The sequence below is a fragment of the Meriones unguiculatus genome, chromosome 5 (assembly GCF_030254825.1).
Source record: "Meriones unguiculatus strain TT.TT164.6M chromosome 5, Bangor_MerUng_6.1, whole genome shotgun sequence".
In the NCBI taxonomy this organism is placed as follows: domain Eukaryota; kingdom Metazoa; phylum Chordata; class Mammalia; order Rodentia; family Muridae; genus Meriones; species Meriones unguiculatus.
In genome coordinates this window covers 121,377,233-121,383,638 of record NC_083353.1, presented here as the reverse complement: position 1 = coordinate 121,383,638, position 6,406 = coordinate 121,377,233, and positions in this window count along the sequence as shown.

Sequence of the window (6,406 nt, the reverse complement as noted above, 5' to 3'; positions counted from 1 at the left end):
CACACACACACGAAACAAGGCTCATTGCTACACCGTCATTTTGTAAATAGATCCATGTTACCACAACAAAGTAGCTAGAACTTTCCCTGATGCTCAGCCTAACAGCTGATGCTTCATTTGCCACTTTGCCATGTCAGACCCCTCCTCTCTTTTCCTTTATTGCTAGTATGGAAACGATGGGTACTAGAGAGGAGAAACATCTAAGACAAGGTGTGCTGGGTCCTGTACCTCTCCATGAAGAACCTTGGTTGCACATCACATAGCCTCCCAGTTAGCAACATACAATAGAGAAAGATGCCAATTGACACAGCTCACCAGTTCCGGGCCATTTCACATCTGTCATTGCATAGAACTGTCAGGTATATATTTGGGCATTGGTTAGTGGCCCACAAACCTGTGCAGAAATGCTAAATGTGAGATGTTTTCACCCGATATGCTGAAGATGTGTGTGAATGAGGCCCACAGCAGTGCTGAGAGGTTGATTTCTTTAACGAACACCCTTATAAAATTTTCTCAATTCAAATTACTAAATTCAAACCTAGCATTGATGTCAACCTCTTATCAATCATTTCAATAGTTTTTTTTTTTCTTTCTTTCTCTGCTACCTATGAGAATAGTTCTTTATGTTGGGGCGGGCTGATTTTGTTTTGTAGGACAGGTCTGGAGGGGAGGGTACCTAAAGATATTCCAAACAGCAACACATCCCAAGGCACTTGCGTTGAGATGGGCTGCCCTTTGAATGTGAACTGTCTTTCACAGGGTCACGTCTTCAGTTGACGCTGCTACTTTGGAAGGCCGTAGAACCTCAAGAGGTAGAGGCTTGCTGGAGGAAGTCATTTGTTCAGGGTGGGCCTTGAAGTTTGATAGCCTGGGTCTACTTCCTCCGTGCTCGCTTCTTCCTAACTGTGATCATGATGTGACCAGTTGTGAGATGCTGCCACCACCACGCCTTTCCTACCCTAATGAGCGGTATCCCCTCAAAGTGTAAGCCCAAACCTGAGGCTTCTGTCAGATACTTGCTAATAGCAGTGAGCAAAGCTATTAAGACAGGCTGTAAAGGAAAAGAAGCCACAACCAAAAAGCTCTACCTATTGGTCAATGTCATCTAATGTGAACTCTGGGGTTTATACTGGAAAGGGACCCCTTAGCATGTCTGTCTGTCTGTCTGTCTCTCTCTCTCTCTCTCTCTCTCTCTCGCTTGCTGTCTTGTTTGCATGTTTTACAAGCTTGAAGATGCCTGATCTATCAAGGGAAAAGTAGCAATGGCCAGAAGCTGAGCAGTTTGGTTTTTGGGTATCTCAAATGTACTTTGCCATTTGAGGTCCCGGGCCCTGGTGACGAGAGAGGACCCCTACAAAGAATCTTAACAGTGACTGTGACTAAGTCACTTCATTTCTGGATAAAGCTCCTCAGAATATCCTGTTGTTTTCTAGAATGTTTTGTCTGCTGCCATCCAATGACCAGCCATAGACCTCACCAGTCCTGGTCATGTAAAATGCCAGAGATATTGCACAGCTGACTATCCTGGGAATATTATGACTTTGAGAGAAAGAAAATATTTCTGAGGTTCCCTGAAATGTGACCTTCATTCAATCACTGGGGCCCTCTGTTCCTTAAATATCAAAGATAGGTAACATTAAAGCGGGAACTTTTCCAAAAATTTTCTCACTTTTCAGATGAGTAAATGGAAGACCAACAAGGTCAAAGGTTGCCCAAGTTCCCACAGAGACCATTGAACTTGACTTGGACAAACTCCTGTCCTACATCCTATTTCATTCAGTTATTAAACTTCCTGGGACAAGTAGTTGATTTTTGGATAATTATTTAGACTTGAACTTAAACCACAAATAAGGCTTTCCTGTGGAAAGAGTGCTTTGTTGTAGTCTTCTAAACTACATGTTCATGTTGCCATGTGCTTCATGTTAAAGGAGGCGTTGCTCTTCGCATATGTGTAGTGTGTGCTTGGGTCCACGGCTCTACCCATTCTGCCATCCCGCTTCCCCCAGGCACTGTCTGAAGTGTCAACAATAGCACACCCTGGAAACATGGCTAATTTTCAGGTTTGCTTTTTTTCTCTTGGATGGACTTTTCTCACTCCTTCTCTTACTTCCTGATCTATCAAAATTATTTTATCTTGTTTTCTATAAGTCAAATTCCTCACTCACCAGCATCATAAAGAGATGCAACTCCATTCTCTGTGTTGACCCAGGCAAAATGGGAATCAAGCTGCGCATTATTTGAAAAAAAAAAATTACCAGGGAGTGAGGATAGTACAAGCTCAGACAGACCTTTGTCCTGCACACTCACACCTGTCTCCAAGCATGTTAATTATTTTCCCAGGCTGATGGAGACCCTGATAATAACTGTGAAAGCATTCTGAAATCTAGAAGGGGCACTCCGATGAGCTGTGGTCCGCTCTGTTCAAGATATGGGTCTTGTCGTACTTGGCAGAGTTTTATAAATGATTTCCAAATGTTCATTTTCATTTCAAAACTGGCAATCTGTAATATATATGAGTTGAATGAGATGCCGAATTACAGTAATGAATTTTAGTGATAAGACTGAGTAACAGAGGGTTTAAAATTACTTGTTAATTTTCCTAGCTATTAGTTTGAGAGTGCATACTTCCATGCTAATATAGTTTCTTTCCAATTTATAAAAAAAAAAAAGCCATTTATATTTTCAGGCAGACTTAGATAAATGGACACTCACATATATACACAAATGTGAGCCTAAAATTCATTTTCTTCCAGGGGTTAGGATGTCCTGGTGATGCCTCAGAGTTAGAATGAAGGAGGGATTGTCAGCCAAGCTTTGGTCAGGCCAGGGGTTCTGCTCTGGTTCATGTGTTTCCTGTTTGCTATTAACCTCTCTGAGCCCCAGTTTCCTCATCTGCAATATAGTGCCTGCCTCACATGGTTTCCTGAACAATTCGATGAGATTAAAGAGCTGGGTACAGTGCTGGGCACAGGATCTAAGCGGGCACTGTTCCCTTAGGAATAGGAAGAAAAACTCTGTCAGACAGATGGATGCCACACAAGCACAAGGTTCTAAGTTTGCTCCCCAGCATCCACATGGGGGAAAAGCCACCTCTGGCAGTTTGCCGATAGTCCCAGCACTGGGGAAGCCAAGACAGGAGGGTTCCTGGGACTCGCTGTCTATCTAATTCAGCCAGACACTGAGCTCCAAGTTTTGTGAAAAAAAAAAAAAAAAAAAATCTCTCAAAGAATAAGGTGGAAGAGTCTAGAAAGATGGCTCAGGGGTTAGGGTGTTTGCAACAGAGGCAGAAAGACTAGAGCTTGGATACCGAGAAACCATGCAAACACAGTCTCAGAATGTGGAGACATGGAATCCCCAGAGCAAGCCAACCAGCAAGACCAGCCATAGAGATGAGTTTGGGGTTTGACTGAGAGACTTCATCTCAAAGACTAAAGTAGAAGAGCCATTGAAGAAGATGGCTGACATCAAGTTTGGAATACATGCACACACTGTGTAAACACAATACAGGTATACACACATACAGGTATGGTTGCAATTGATGTTTAATTTTTTGCTAGCAAAAATTTGATAACAGGCACCCACTTGGGGAAAAGAGATACTCACTGGTAAAGAGGTCATTGGAGGTTCTGTGAGGACCCTTGGAAGAGATTAATGCAGTTTTCATGGTATCCCTGTTACTTCTTCTAAGTGTGAGATGTTATAGAAGAGAGAGCAAGCAGGATTCCTCTTCTTACGTTGACATTCTATCTTGTTGTGAGATCTCTCATTTGCAGACACTTCTACTATAATGTCTTCTGCCATTAGCTCCTCACTGCCAGTACTGTGTCCTTGAACTCCCAGACTATGAACTTAAAAAAAAAAAGAACCTTTGCCAGCTTCTGGTGTTTTATTATAGTAACCAAGAGAGGACCACTACAAATGGCTCATCCTAATATTCACACTATATCCTTACAACCTAATTTTCCTTGATATTTTAATTGTTATTGCATCTATTTGTTTATCTATTAATTCCTTCATGTATGCACACATGCTCTCCATATTGCATATGTGATCAAGGAACAATCTGTAGAAGCCAGTGTTCACCTTCTATTATGTAGAGCCTAAAAGTCAAATTCAGATCACCAAGCTGGGTAGCACGTGCCTTTACCCACTGAAAATTTTCAATATCGTTTTATTTTAAAGTTTCAAAATAATTTAGAGGATACGGCAATGAAGATTTATTTTTACCCATCTGTTTTACCATACACTTTCTTGAAGCCTCACCATCCATCCCTGCCCTCAGCAGATGATGTGAAAGTCTAATAGATACAGTAAGGTGACATGACACCCAACGCTTCTGTGAGTGTCGCCTAAGAGAAATGAGATAATTGCCTCAAAGCTGACAATCCACAGCTCGTATTCAAATTTCTCAGTTCTCCAGATCACATGTCATTGTTTTCATGCATTTGATCTAAAATCCAATCAAAGTTCATGCTCAAACTGATATCTTTCTAATCTCTTTTAACTGAGAAACATCTATTTTTTTAAAAGGTCTTTTATAATGGTTACATATTAAAGAGTTCCAGACAGTCATATTTTTATTGCCTCCTAATTTAAATTTGTTTAATTTTTTTACTCATGAGTAGATTAATGCCAAACTTTGTTTGACAAGAATCATCATAGGTCCCTTTTTGACTCTCTTACAGCATCAAATCAGGAGACACAGGGTATTGGACTAGCTCATCATTAGTGACATTAGGTGAGTTTGCTTGGTTAAGGCATTGACTCCTGATTCTGCAGTACAGTGTGTTCCATGGTTTCCTTTGTAATCAACATGTAACCTACAGGTAGGACTCTGAACACCTCATCACATACATGAATATATTGCGATAATATTTACTCAGTGGCTTGGGCATCTATATGACACCTGCCCAAATTATTTAGATGTCTGTAAACTGCTCTCATTAGAAGACCCCCATTCTGCTACATCCGCTAGTTGGTATTCTTTTGTGAGAAGAGTTCTTGCTGTTCTTGTAATGATATGATGGGTTCATGGATTATTTGTCTAAAGATGTTATTAACCATCACTGTCATTTTTATGATGCTCAAACTTGACTCTCCTTGAGTAGCATCCTTCATGTTTTTTACTGATCAGTCTGCAGTTTTCAAAGACTTCTTTGACAGCTGGCACAAGACATTACATAATCAGCAAGCCCTATTGACTGAAATCCCCCAGTGAGTACCCGTTCCCCTCAGCGGCAAGTGAGCATGGCTTGTAAATAAAAATTATTGATGCAATTAATAGAAATCATTTTTAAGCCACCACCTTTTGGGAGAAATGGACTTTCTTCTGGGGATCCTTCTGGTTGCTTGGGCTGCAAGGTTTTTTTGTTTTGTTTTGTTTTTTGTTTTTTGTTTTTTTTTTCCTAAATGGAGCATATCTGGAGAACGCGGAGCGAGGCCAAGAGCTGGCTCATAGTAACTATGAGATAAGACAATGTCGCCCACACCAGGTGAGCTTTTTCATGATTCTAATCAAAGTCTTGAGTTATAAGAAAATGTGAAGCATATAATATGGACAGCCTAAAATCACATATAGAGTCACTTATATACTCACTGGGGAGACATGGAACATGGAAACTGAAACTCCTCCCAGGCATCAATAACTTAAGTTCCAGCTCCCTTTTTGTTCAAGTCATAGGGGCAAGAGCAGTAGAGATCAGGGCTCTGCCTGTCTTGGCAACTTGTCCAGGGCTTTGCTGAGAGCTGCTTTTGAAGTTCAAGTGTGTTCATACACTGTGTTCTCAATCTTGCCAACTCAGCCAATTGCCTTTCTTTCGGTTATCTCCCAAATGCTTGCTTTGGGGCACTTCTTTGGGTTCTTAATGCTTGCTTGATTTCCCAGGGGTAGGCGACTGGCATCCAGCCCATGCCAAATCTTAGAGGACAGTTGGGGGTAAATGTTCTCCTAACCAGTCCAGAACAGAAGCCTTCTTCTTCTCTCCTTGAGACTGGCAGCCGGCCTCAGTTTCATGGGACCTTGTCATTATTTGTCAATATTATTCTCAACTAACATCTGTCTCTGCATGTGTAAATAACTTTTTCTTCTCTATGTATAGAATATTTGGTTCTTCAGTGAGCTCAGATTAAAGTGATATGCATGTGGATCTCCAGTAGCATTTTAGGTGTTTGAAAAATGTGTTTACAGCCCTGGCCTCAAGCATCCTGAATGACCTTGGCTATCTCCCTGAAATTATACTTACTATTTCTTTCGCCCAGCCTTGGAATTTGCATGGCCTTTCATTTGCTCTAATAGACTCAGTGAGATTTAATACTGAATACATTCTAGTCATTTCCATATATAGCTCAGTTCTTAGCTTTCTCTTGAATTCCACCAGATGAGGCTATAGAAGCTGGGAATCATTAT